This window comes from Bos grunniens, chromosome 23 (genome assembly GCF_055505025.1).
Source record: "Bos grunniens cultivar Pamir isolate PY7600 chromosome 23, Bosgru_T2T1.0, whole genome shotgun sequence".
NCBI lineage: Eukaryota > Metazoa > Chordata > Mammalia > Artiodactyla > Bovidae > Bos > Bos grunniens.
In genome coordinates, this window is record NC_141187.1 from 34,052,454 (window position 1) to 34,066,556 (window position 14,103).

General features: G+C 42.6%; 2 protein-coding genes across 25 annotated transcripts in view; one reads left to right on the plus strand and one right to left on the minus strand.

Annotated features, from left to right (window-relative positions):
- CARMIL1 (capping protein regulator and myosin 1 linker 1) overlaps positions 1–14,103 on the minus strand; it is a 307,540-nt gene that overhangs the window by 208,346 nt on the left and 85,091 nt on the right. Inside the window, exon 1 of one of the 24 annotated variants that reach the window (XM_086369948.1) lies at positions 1,305–1,502. The exons of 22 other annotated variants lie outside the window; for them this stretch is intronic. The gene's annotated coding sequence lies outside the window, so the exon portion shown is untranslated. Of the gene's footprint in view, positions 1–1,304; positions 1,503–14,103 lie in introns of those variants that run through there. One more of the 24 variants, XM_086369939.1, reaches the window with a different exon arrangement.
- LOC147347588 (cytidine monophosphate-N-acetylneuraminic acid hydroxylase) overlaps positions 1–14,103 on the plus strand; it is a 291,879-nt gene that overhangs the window by 16,365 nt on the left and 261,411 nt on the right. The window lies entirely within an intron of this gene.

Consider the following 14,103-nt stretch of genomic DNA (forward strand, 5'->3'; position numbering starts at 1 on the left):
ATTAGTTAAATATCTCTCATGAAATACATCATCGGATTTTTTTTTTAATTTCAAATCAAATTGTGCAACCAATCCTAAAAGCTCTTTCACATGTTTGAAAACATACAAATCATAAAAGCCAAAAATGATGACTCTTTAAGGAGTCATCTAGGTTGTTTAAGAAATGTGAAGAGTCTAGAAAAAGTCCCTTTTGAAAAATTGCCAGATAATAATAGGCATATTACAGAGCTTTCAGAGAAACTTAGGGACAAATCTACTAACATTTATTAGAAATGTCAATCATTACAGCACTGAAAAATGAGAACCCCCAACAGCAAATGTGAAAGGGTAGGGAACCTATCACAAGGGCTATTTTTAGGAAAAAGTTCATAGCATATCTGGGACATAACAACTATTATAGGCAATGGCCACCAGAAAAATCTTACAAATCACAAGTCAATCATCAGTTTAACAGCTGAGTGGATAGCTTCCTCGCATAAAACACATCACCACTGGCTAGTCTCACAGAGGAAATTCTCCCATGCAGAAAACTCAGATGCCGGCTTGCTGATTCTTAATTCCTGAGCTGCATTCTGCTGATGATGCATACCACTGGTAATTATCAGGAGTCCTACATCCAGAGAACAAGGCAGATGAAAACTCTGCTGCCGCTGCCCATACCAGCATTAGCTTGCCTTTCCCTGTTTAATTGGCTCTGATCACTGGGCAGACACTGAACTCACTGCCTTTTTTTTCACATGCTGACTCAAGTACCAGCATTCACGTTTCCGAGTGTCTAGAATGAAAAACACTGGTGTTCAACTCCAGCAATGATACCACTTTCAACTTTAAAGTGATCAATTACTTCCAGTCTGACTAAAACTGTCAACATTTTTTTAAACTTGACATAACGATAACTTGAGGTTCTAAACAAATATACAGAATGGCTGACTCTGCAACCCCATGGACTATAGCCCGCCAGGATCCTCTATCCATGGGATTTTCCAGGCAAGAATACTGGAGTGGGTGCCATTTCCTCCTCCAGGAAATCTTCCCAACCCAGGGTGACCCAGGGATAGAACCCGAGTCGCTTACATCTCCTGCACTGGCAGGTAGGTTCTTTACCAGTAGCGCCACCATAGTTACCATACAGAATGGATGGTATCATATAGAATGAACAGTACCATTTTTTTTTTTTTAACATTTAATGAAAGGCTAAGGACAGATTCCTTTAGAGTTGCCTAAAGACTCCATCTTAGTCTTCTTGGACTGATAGGACAAATACCCTAGACTGAGCACCTTAAGCAACAATGCTTATTCCTTACATTTTCAGAGGTTGAGGGTCGAAGCTAAAGGCCTTGGCCAATTTCCTTCTTCATAAGAGCCCTTCTCCTGGTTTGCTGATGGATGCCTTCTTGCTGTATCCATCCATGGCAGAGAGAGAGAGAAAGCCAGCTTTTTGGCCTCTTCTAAGGACTCTGATTTCATCACGAGGCTTGTACCGTCTTTACTTCTCAAAGGCTCTACCTACAAACACCATCACATGGGGATCAGGGCTTCAAGAAGTGAATTAGGGGGAACACATTTAGTCCACCACAGACTCCGCATAAAGAATACAAATCCTCCTCTTGTCTTCTGAATTAAGATCAGCGCATTTTCAGTAGGGAGGGTATCCAAGGGTGAGAGAAGCAAAGTGCACGGTACCATTCCAGGCACTTGGAAATGCCTGGTGAATGCTGAAACTGCAAACATGGGCGTGTGGGTTTCCCCAACCGTGGAAAGAGGAAATCCCCAGCCATAACAATGGAAGCTGAATTCCCCCTCAGCTAGCTGTTCCTGCATGGGAGGTAAAACTGGCCATTAATAAGTGGAGAAATTCACATCTAAAGAAGAAAACACAGCGCCATTCTAAATACCTTGGAAACCTGCAGTATTAGTATAAACAGGAAACTTCCTTCCTATCACAGAACTTCAGCTCTTTCAACTAGGGCAGCCATCACCATAAGGAACACTGGCCTTTCAATACTCTCTAGCCTTAACTCTGGAGCTCTCGAGACCACTACCAAATGTGACATTTATGAGCTCGTGGACATCAAGACTGTTTCCAAATACCAGTAGACACGTGACAGGTGTGATGCTAAAATCACCAGCATGATTCAAAAGGTCTGGAGGCCTGGGGACATTTGTTCCCACTTGCCCAACCCCCTCAGGGGGTTTTTGTTTTGTTTTGTTTTATGAACATGCTTCCCCCGTTTCCTTTTCATTCTTCCAAAAGATAACCAAAATGACAGAATCCACTAGCCAACTCATAGCCAGAGGCCAAGAAATCATTGCCCGCTGGAAAAGGGGCCCACAGTCACAACTGGTGATTATCCTCCAGTTCGTACAATGACTACACATTTATGTTCCTCTTCCCCAAGGCCTCATTCTTGTACTGAAGGTATTCTAACCGTAATTATAAAGTCATCACCATTCAGAGCTATATAAGCATAGTGTTAGTCACTTAGTCATGTCCGACTCTTTACGACCCCATGGACTGTAGCCCACCAGGCTCCTCTGTCTACAGAATTCTCCAGGCAAGAATACTGGAGTGGGTAGCCACACCCTTCTCCAGGGGATCTTCCTGACCCAGGTATCAATCCTGGGTCTCCTGCATTGCAGACAGATTCTTTACTGACTGAGCTATCAGGGAAGATCTATAGCTGGTTCACTTTGCTTAGAAGTCACTGCAACCAAGAAACAAGTCACTTTAGGTTCCATCTCTCCCTCTCATTGTGCTCAGTATCTTCGCCAGTCGCATCTCGAGAATAGCTTGCTGAATTGAACAAAAGTAGAAATTTCAAATTCTGCATCTTCAAATGCAAAAGATAGTCATAAAAATCGTAGCTTGGAAAGCTGCTGGATTGCAGAATATATACTGCTATTTAAGAGTTTGTACATCCTCTACTTAAGGACGTATAGACCTCTTAGAAAATTCAGAACAATTTACATTAATGTTTCATTTGTCTTGAAATCGGGCTCATGAGCACAGTGCTCAATAAACTGAGCTATCTATTTAGTCAGACATTCATGCTTTTGCGTGCACTCTTCACAGTTACTATTTCAGGGACTCTTAAAGAAAAGTCACAGCTCAAATGCTGTATATTTGCCTCTTCCTTAGTTTATAACAAGAATTTTTCAAATGACAAGTATAAACACTTTCAACCTTCCTTGAACCTAAGCCTTTTTAAATGTCTATTCTGCCCTTGCTAGTGGAGTAAGGCTGATATATTATCTAACCCTGTATGTCGCGTTGTATTATCTAGATGTTATATCACCTAGTATTGTCATCGTTCTCACCTGTTGCTTATTAATTTCATGATTGGTTTTTCAAAAGTAGAGCAATAATAATGGCCAATATTTATACAATATGTACCATGTGCAAGACCTTACTCATTGCTTCTATTAATTCATACAATCTCGCCTAAACCCTAGGAGATATATATACTATTACTTTCCAAGGCCTCAGGGAGCTGTCATTTGTTTGTTTTTTAATTCCTACTCCTAAACTAGCAAAATAAAAATAAAGATCAGAGGAATAACAAAATAAATTCTGTATCCTTATATCAGACCAGGGTAACTTACTTCAAATTGCAAATGATTACTGTGATCACTAAAACAATAAAGTGTATTAATTCCTAGGCTATTTTGCTCACACCAAATTTCCCAGGGTTAATCTCACACCCAGTGTGTGAGATACACACCCACCAGATACATCCAGACATAGAGTTAGCCGGGCTTCATAGAGAGTAAGAACCACAGACTAGAACAAGCATATAGACAACTTGCAATCCAATTTTTATATGAAATATAAATCTCACTTTCTGTATCAAATCTGCTAACAAGTGCCAGGTGAGACTGAAGTTATTCTTCCTGCCCTTCTACCCAGCCTCTGGCAGAGGTGCTAATGAGCAGAAAAATGAGTCTCCAGCCTAGAATAATCTACAGACTGGAATAACCAATTTTTGAAATCTCAAGAGCTGATTTATTAAATCTTCACTAGTTTCCACCATAGAAGAGGCCCAAATCCAAGATAAAATATCCCAAAATAAATGTAATTTCCCAAAATCTTACTACTATTTCTCTCTTTTGTTCTTCTATGTAAGTGAATATTGCAAGTGCCTAGAAGAGAGCAGGGCACACAGTAAGTACTCAATAAAGGCTTTTTTTTTGTTCTTAGGTCGCTTAGTCCTGTCAGACTCTTCGTAATCCCATGAACTGCAGCACGCCAGGCTTCCCTGTCCTTCACCATCTCCCAGAGTTTGCTCAAACTCATGTCCACTGAGTTGGTGATGCCATCCAACCATCTTATCCTCTGTCATCCCCTTCTCTTCCCGCCTTCAATCTTTCCCAGCATCAGGGTCTTTTCAAATGAGTCAGTTCTTTGCATCGGGTGGCCAAAGTATTGGAGTTTCAGCTTCAACATCAGTCCTTCCAATGAATACTCAGGGTTGATTTCCTTTAGGATTGGCTGGTTGGATCTCCTTGCAGTCCAAGGGACTCTCAAGGGTCTTCTCCAACACCACAGTTCAAAAGCATCAATTCTTCGGTGCTCAGCTTTCTTTATGGTCCAACTCTCACATCCATACATGACCACAGGAAAAACCATAGCTTTGACTATATGGACCTTTGTCAGCAAAGTCTCCATTTTTAATATACTGTCTAGGTTGGTCACAGCTTTTCTTCCAAGGAGCAAGCGTCTTTTAATTTCATGGCTGCAGTCACCATCTGCAGTGATTTTGGAGCCCAAGAAAAGAAAGTCTGTCACTGTTTTCATTGTTTCCCCATCTATTTGCCATGAAGTGATGGAACCAGATGCCATTTTTTGAGTGTTGAGTTTTAAGCCAGCTTTTTCACTCTCCTAGGTTTACTTAATGAAATGCACAAATGAATAGTTCAGGCACCTCAGCATTCCTGGAGTTTCCAGCCCTTGGCTCCTGAAAACCACACTGCACATAAATACAAAGATATCTCTGCTGCTCCACTGCTTGAATCCCCTTCAAAGACTGCCCCACACCTCATCAGCAAGCCGAACTGACAGACCCGACCCTGCCACAGAGCAGCCGTGTTACATCCCTGGCCCATTATCTCACAGCTCTTGGCCTTAACAAGAGTCAGATTGCCCCTGGTGTCCTCTCCTCCCTTCTGTCCACCTCATGCCTTAGCTGACTGTGTTCTCCTAAAAGGCTGCACATATCTCTATCACTGCACTTACCTCACTGTTACTCACTATTTTGGCATCTAACTGCCTGCCTCTCGTCTACGAACTCTTTAAGGGAAGGTGATCCTAGTAATCACTGTGTCCCCAGCATCTACCAAAATATTCAAAACACAGCTGGTATCAATAAATATGTACTGAACGCTTGAGTGGATGAATGGATGGGCAAAATCAAACAGTACTACTCCTATTCATAAAAATCACAGGCAGCCATGCTCTTGAGGATGACAATTTCAGACTTGCCAGGAGGAAGCGAAAATAACCATAAATGGATTACACAAGAAAATACTCCCCGTAATTAGCAATGATTACAGAATGTATATTCATCATGTTCAAGACTTTCACTTCATTTCTCAAGGCAACTCTAACTACACATCTGTGGATTCCCTGCTCCAGAGGTAACATTCTGAAAGCAAATCTAAAAACAGCAATGATTTCCATCCAGTGCTAAGGAAAAATATGCCAGTCTTTGCAGTATCATGCAGGTACATGGCTTCCACTCAGTACACAGAGAATGGAGGCTGGCTTGGTGAAGCCTTGACCATCAACCCACGAACACACCACTGCAAAACCACCCTCCTGTAGAAGAGGAAGCTAGTAGAAACCCAAGTACCAGGTGTGCGCTGGGCTGGCACTGAAGAATTTAGTCTAACTTTAGCTTGCACTGGGTCGCTGGCCAGAAGTTTGGGGTTGCTGCTGCTAAGTCGCTTCAGTCGTGTCCAACTCTGTACGACCCCATAGATGGCAGCCCACCAGGCTCCTCCATCCATGGGATTCTCCAGGCAAGAGTACTGGAGTGGGGTGCCATTGCCTTCTCCAGGCCAGAAGTTTGGGGTTAGTGTCTTAATTGAGGAGTCACCTTTGGCACAGGTGCTAAGTGCCACAGGAAGACCTGAGTGTCAACACTAGCAAAAACAGATAGAAGACAAGAAAGCTTGTTTTTGCTACATCTGAGCTGCATTGGGGAAGGTCCCACCATGTCTGCTCATTTCAGGCTCTGTCCCCAGACACAGTAGTGGGAAAAATGGCCGTTACTTCTTGAAAACCAAACCTTCTGAAATTCTGTATCTTAAAAAGAGAAAATAGATGGGAGGTTCATTATGCTGCTCTATTTTAGCAGATATTTCAGTTCAGCTCAGTTGCTCAGTGGTGTCAAACTCTTTGTGACCCCATGGACTGCAGCACGCCAGGCTTCCCTGTCCATCACCAACTACCGGAGCTTACTCAAACTCATGTCAATTGCATTAATGATGCCATCCAACCATCTCATCCTCTGTCATCCCATTCTCTCACCTTCAATCTTTCCCAGCATCAGGGTCTTTTCCAAGAAGTCAGTTCTTCGCATCAGGTGGCCAAAGTATTGGAGCTTCAGCATCAGTTCTTCCAATGAATATTCAGGGTTGATTTCCTTTAGGGTTGATTTCCTTTAGGATTGACTGGTTGGATCTCCTTGCAGTCCAGTTCAGTTCAGTTGCTCAGTTGTGCCCAACTCTTTGCGACCCCATGGACTGCAGCATGCCAGGCCTCACTGTCCATCATCAACTCCTGGAGTTTACTTAAACTCATGTTCACTGAGTCAGTGATGCCATCCAACCATCTCATCCTTTGTTGTCCCCTTCTCCCACCTTCAATCTTTCCCAGCATCAGGGTTTTTTCAAATGAGTCAGCTCTTTTCATCAGGTGGCCAAAGTATTGGAGTTTCAGCTTCAACATGAGTCCTTCCAATGAATATTCAGGACTGATCTTCTTTAGGATGGACTGGTTGGATCTCCTTGCAGTCCAAGGACTCTCAAGAGTCTTCTCCAACACCACAGTTCAAAAGCATCAATTCTTCAGCACTCAGCTTTCTTTATAGTCCAACTCTCACATCCGTACATGACTACTGGAAAAACCATAGCTTTGACTAGACAAACCTTTATTGGCAAAGTAATGTCTCTGCTTTTTAATATGCTGTCTAGGTTAGTCATAACTTTTCTTCCAAGGAGCGTCTTTTAATTTCATGGCTTCAGTCACCATCTGCAGTGATTTTGGAGCTCAAGAAAAAAGTCTGTCACTATTTCCATTGTTTCCCCATCTATTTGCCATGAAGTGATGGAATCAGATGCCAGGATCTTCATTTTTTAAATGCTGAGTTTTAAGCCAGCCTTTTCACTCTCCTCTTTCACTTTCATCAAGAGGCTCTTTAGTTATTCTTTGCTTTCTGTCATAAGGGTGGTGTCATCTGCATATCTGAGGTTGTTGATATTTCTCTCGGCAATCGTGATTCCAGCTTGTGCTTCATCCAGCCCAGCATTTCTCATGATGTACTCTGCATGTAAGTTAAATAAGCACGGTGACAATATACAGCCTTGACATATTGGAACCAGTCTATTCCATGTCCAGTTCTAACTGTTGCTTCTTGACCTGCATACAGATTTCTCAGCAGCTATTTAAAACTTCCCATAATAATTTGCTCAAGAAGTTTTCTATAATAAGTTTTTAGATATGTAAGTCATAATTTTTATATTATCTCAGGACTTTTAATTCTAAGGTAATTGGGACACACAAAAAAGTAAGTGATTATCTTGTTGAGGGAAAACGCCAAAATACTAAGGACAATAGATTCAAACCTAGAATTCATCCCACCTGCTACAGGGTGACTCCATGTCACCACAAGCAGACCACATTCTTCTCTATGGATTGTTATATATTTGTGGAACTTGTTTGTGGAAACTTTTGGTTTTCATTTCTAAAGCAATTCAGATAGGCATGCTGCTTCTCTTCTGTGTGTGTGTGTGTGTGTGTGTATGTTTAACACCTTACACAGACAGTCCTTGGTACCCTCAAATGTCACAATCTTAGTCCATTGTATTCCCACCAGCTAACCCTTCATGACCCCAAAGGGACAAAGTAGAATTTCTACTTCAAAGCAAGCCACTATTTAATAAAAAAAAAAAAAAAAAGCGGGGGAGGAGGCCTTTCAACTGTATTTTTTATAGAGAAATATATAAATGATTTGGAGAAGGCAATGGCACCCCACTCCAGTACTCTTGCCTAGAAAATCCCATGGATGGAGGAGCCTGGTAGGCTGCAGTCCATGGGGTCTCTAAGAGTCGGACACGACCAAGCGACTTCAGTTTCACTTTTCTCTTTTCATGCACTGGAGAAGGAAATGGCAACCCACTCCAGTATTCTTGCCTGGAGAATCCCAGAGACGACGGAGCCTGGTGGGCTGCCGTCTATGGGGTCGCACAGAGTCGGACACGACTGAAGTGACTTAGCATAGCATATAAATGATTGCCATTTATAGATATTTTATGTTCACTCCTTCATCATGTTTTCATCAACGACATGCTATGCCAACTGTATTTGTAAAAATGTATCTTTTTATTTCTATTCTTAAAAATAGGGGTTCTCTCAACCCCAAGTGCTTCCTCTTGCCTCAAACTCTACTAAAGAAGTTCTTGGGGATACTTTCATAATTATGTAAAGCAGAAAGAGATGAAAACCTTCTTCCTTCCTAAGCCTTGCCCTAAGTCACCTGAGCCCAGATCTCTCTCCTCTTGAAGTCCCATTCCTCCTCCTCTCTCCATCCCTCTTGCATTTTGCTGGTCAAAGAAACAAACCTCAAATGCCTCAGCTCCTCCTACCATCCCTGCCCTTAGGGAACAACCTTCTCTTGCTCCTCTCTTCCATCACGTGTAAACTTTGGCCTGGCTCCCTCAGTCCTCCTCTATCAGAATCACAGACACTTGTCCCAGGGCAGCAGCCCACAGTGCTCAACGGGCCCACTCCAATGCGGTCAGAGAACTCACATTCCATACCCATTGAGACTTAAAAGCCTCCTCCTTCAGGAACTGCCCAACAACTCCACCCAGTCTGCAAGGGCCAGAATGGCTCAGGTCCAAAGAACACTCTGGAAAGGTGACTAGACACAATTATCTAAACCTGTGTATTTCGGTACTATTAGCATATCACTCCCTGCAATCTGGCTGGGTCAGTCTATAGTTTGAGGGGGAGAACTGACAGAAATTTGAAAAATGATTTAAAGTGACTAAGTTAAAACTACAAAGGGCAGGAAAACACATAACCTCTTGAATCATCAAGACCAAGAGTTCTGGCAATGAAGGTACTAAAATAAACATTTTCACCACTTGTAAATTCTTTGAACAGGCTTTCTCTTAACAATACACAAAAAGAAACAAAAATATGAAAGTCCTACATGGATAGACAGTAGAGAGAGAAGTGCCCCCCTAAAAGTCTCTACAAGGATGCAGGTTCCTTGGTACCTTGAGCCACATATTTGATGTGGTTTAAGGCATGGGCCCACATTTGGCAATAATGATGCCCTGTCTAGACTGTGGCTCCCTGAAGGAAAGGTTTGTGCCTGAAGTATTTGTGAATTTCCAGTGACCAGTATTTCCAATGACCAGAATTTCCAATGTACCAGAGCCTGGTACAAAGAAAACACTCAATAAATGGTTGCTTAATAAAGAGAGGCTTGTTCTGAACTTTAGAACCCAGATTCAGGGAAAAAGAAACAAAACTACAAAGAAGTTTCAGGTTTATTTACAAAGATTATTATACATGAGATTTAATCCAAACACTAGGAGAAAATTTTTTTCAAGGTTTTGGTGGAATCTATTATCTGGAAGTGTTGTGATTTACCTATTTTCAATTTTCCACTTACCTTCCCCATCCAACAAAATCCCTTTTCTTTAGAGCAGGGTTCACAGACTGCTTCAGAGAGTCAAATTTTGCCTACTATCTATTTTTGTAAATAGAGTTTTATAGCAAAAAGATATATCCATCTATTTATCTGTTGTTCATTAGCTGCTTTCATCCTACAAAGGCAGAGTTGAGGACTGCCACAGAGAATTGACCTGCAAGCCTGAAATATTTGCTATCTGCAAAGTTTTAGGCCCAACAACAGACTTCCCAACCTGGGGATCTGGCAAAGGGACTGAGTATCCCCAGGGAATCTGACTTTGCAGGTCAGCGGGATTTGATTACAGAACTTTCACAGGACTGGAGGAAACAGACTCTTGGAGGGGACAACAAAACCTTGTGCATACCAGGATCCATGGCGGCCACTGTCAACCCACGCCTCCATCAGAGACTCCCAAACACACACAGGTTAAATCTGGCACAGTCTGTTGTCGGGTCACTGCTCCTTTCTCCTGGGTCCTGGTGTTTTCACCCTGATCGCTACCCGTCACACCAGAAGGTTCCCTCCACCCAGCTTTCTGTAACTGCAAAGAAGCGAAGTCAGATCTCACCTCCTGCCTACTCATCCTCAATGCCAATAGCTCTCTTACCAGCTGCAGGCCTCACCTTCCTCTGAAAGAACCTTGTTTATTTCTACCAAGTCCACCCTCATCCCTCTTTTATCCATTCAAATGCCACCCATCCTTCATGGTCTCATTCATAATCCCAACCAGCAAAGCTGTACCACACAGAGAGGGATCCATTCATAAAGATGATGGTACGAAGGGTACTCACGGAGTTGTGCAACATGGTGGCCCCAACCCCAACTCCTCCATAAAGTCTCTCCAATATCACAGCAGGTTAGCACTCCCTTCTCCCTTTCCTAAAACCATACATATGTCTCATGCCTCCACTGGACTCACATGACATGTTTTCTCCACACCTCAGTCAGTAGTGACACTAACAATAAACAGCACTCAAGTGTGTCAGGCCTTGTGCTAAGTGCTCTGTAGGCATCACTGTATTCAACTCTCAAAACAATCCTATGAGTAGGCATTATCACCATTTTCCAGTTTTACAAATGAGGCAGCTAAGACAAGAGAGTTAAATTTGCTGGAGGCCACATAAGCTGAGCCAGGATTCTGACAGGGGTCTGATTCCAAGGTCCTTAAATAATTCTCTAACTCTCATCCAGTGGAGGTCCCCATTAGCCCCACTATAGAGCCACTGGTGGTGGGGGCAGAGGGGTGACTCACAAACCGGAGAATAATTATACCAAAGAAGTTCTTGCACTGCTGCAAAGTTTTAGGCCCGACAACATACTTCCCAACCTGGGGATCTGGCAAAGGGACTGAGTATCCCCAGCGAATCTGACTTTGAAGGTCAGCGGGATTTGATTACAGAACTTTCACAGGACTGGAGGAAACAGAGTCTTGGAGGGAACAACAAAACCTTGTGCACACCAGGACCCAGGAGAAAGGAGCAGTGACCCCACACCAGACTGTGCCAGACTTAACCTGTGAGTGTTTGGGAGTCTCTGGTGGAGGCGTGGGTCGACAGTGGCTGCCGTGGAGTCAGGGGCACTGACTAGAACAGTCCTGTGAGGCACAACATGCTGGCATAAATTCTTTTGAAAGAGGTCACCATTACAACCATTACCCCTACCATAGTTTGGTCCAAGACCAAACAAGATCCAGTTTTCTCCATAATCAGTCCCTCCTATCAGGAGGCTTGCACAAGCCTCTTATCCTCATCTATCAGAGGGCAGACAGAATGAAAACCACGGTCACAGAAAACTAACCAAACTGATCACATGGGTCACAGCCTTGTCTAACTCCCTGAAACTATGAGCCACGCCACGTAGGGCCACCCAAGATGGATGGGTCGTGGTGGAGAGTTCTGTCAACTCATGGTTCCCTGGAGAAGGGAATGGCCAACCACTTCAGCATTTTCACCTTGAGAACCCCATGTGTGTGTAGTCGCTCAGTCGTGTCTGACCCTTTGCAATGCTTTGGACTATAGCCTGACAGGCTCCTTCGTCCGTGGGATTCTCAAGGCAAGAATACTGGAGTGGGTTACCATATCCTTCTCCAGGGGATCTTCCCAACCCAGGAATTGAACCCGGGTCTCCTGTGTTTCCTGCATTGCTAGCAGATTCTGTACCCCCTGAGCCATGGGGGAAGCCCTAAGAATCCCATGAACAGTATGAAAAGGCAAAAAGACATGACAATGAAATATGAAGCCCCCAGGCCAGCAGGGTTCCAATACACTACTGGAGAAGAGTAGAGAAAGAGCTCCAGAAGGAACGAAGAATCTGAGTTAAAGCAAAAACAATGCCCAGTTGTGGATGAGTCTGATGGTAAAAGTAAAGTCCAATGCTGTAAAGAACAATATTGTGTAGGAACCTGGAATGTGAAGTCCATGAATCAAGGTAAGTTGAAAGTGGTCAAACAGGAGATGGCAAGGGTGAACATCAACATTTTAAGAATCAGTGAACTACAAGGACAGGAAAGGGCAAATGTAATTCAGATGACGATTATACCTACTACTTGGGGCAAGAACCCCTTAGAAGAATTCGAGTAGCCTTCACAGTCAACAAAAGAGTCCAAAATGCAGTACGTGGATGCAATCTCAAAAACGAAAAAATGATCTCTGTTCGTTTCCAAGGCAAGCCATTCAAAATCACAGTAATCCAAGTCTATGCCCCAACCACTAATGCCAAAGAAGCTGAACGGCTCTATGAAGACCTACAAGGCCTTCTGGAACTAACACCAAAAAAAAAAAAAAAAAAAAAGAATGTCCTTTTCATCATAGGAAACTGCAATGCAAAAGTAGGAAGGCAAAAGATACCTGGAGTAACAGGCAAGTTCGGCCCTGGAATACAAAATGAAGCAAGCAAAGGCTAACAGAGTTTTGCCAAGACAATGTACCAGTCATATCAAACACCCTCTTCCAACAACACAGGAGACAACTCTACACATGGACATCACCAGATAGTCAATACTGAAATCAGATTGATTGTATATTCTTCGTAGCCGAAGATGGAGAAGCCCTATGCAGTCAGCAAAAATAAGACCAGGAGCTAACTGTGGCTCAGATCATGAACTCCTTATTGCAAAATTCAGACTTAAATTGAACAAAGTAGGGAAAACCACTAGATCATTTAGGTATGACCTAAATCAAATCCCTTAGGATTATACAGTGGAAGTGACAAACAGATTCAAGGGATTAGATTTGATAGAAAGAGTGCCTAAAGAACTATGGACAGAGGTTCATAACATTGTTCAGGAGGTAGTGATCAAGACCATCTCCAAGAAAAAGAAATACAAAAAGGCAAAACGGTTGTCTGAGGCGGCCTTACAAATAGCTGAGTAAAGAAGAGAAGTGAAAGATACAGGAGAAAAGGAAAACTATACCCATCTGAATGCAGAGTTCCAAAGAATAACAAGGAGAGATAAGAAAGCCTTCCTCAGTGATCAATGTAAAGAAATAGAGGAAAAATAATAGAATAGGAAAAACTAGAGATCTCTTCAAGAAAATTAGGGATACCAAGGGAATATTTCATGTAAATATAGGCATAATAAAGGACAGAAATGGTATGGACCTAACAGAAGCAGAAGATACTAAGACGAGGTGACAGGAATACACAGTACACAGAAGAACTATACAAAAAAGAACTTTATGACCCAGATAACCACGATAATGTGATCACTCACCTAGAGCCAGACATCCTGGAATGTGACGTCAAGTGGGCCTTAGGAAGCATTACTATGAACAAAGCTAGTGGAGGTGGTGGAATTCCAGTTGAGCTTTTTCAAATCCTAAAAGATGATGCTATGAAAGTGCTGCACTCAATATGCCAGCAAATTTAGAGAACTCAGTAGTGGCCACAGGGCTGGAAAAGGTCAGTTTTCATTACAATCCCAAAGAAGAGCAATGCTAAAGAATGTTCGAACTATTACACAATTGAGCTCAATTCACATGCTAGCAAGTTAATCCTTCAAGCAAGGCTTCAACAGTATGTGAACCAAGGCAGAGAAACCACAGATCAAATTGCCAAAATCCACTGTATCATAGAAAAAGCAAAGGAATCACAGAAAAACATCTGTTTCTGCTCCACTGACTACACTAAAACCTTTGACTGTATGGATCACAACAAACTGTGGAAAATTCTTAAAGAG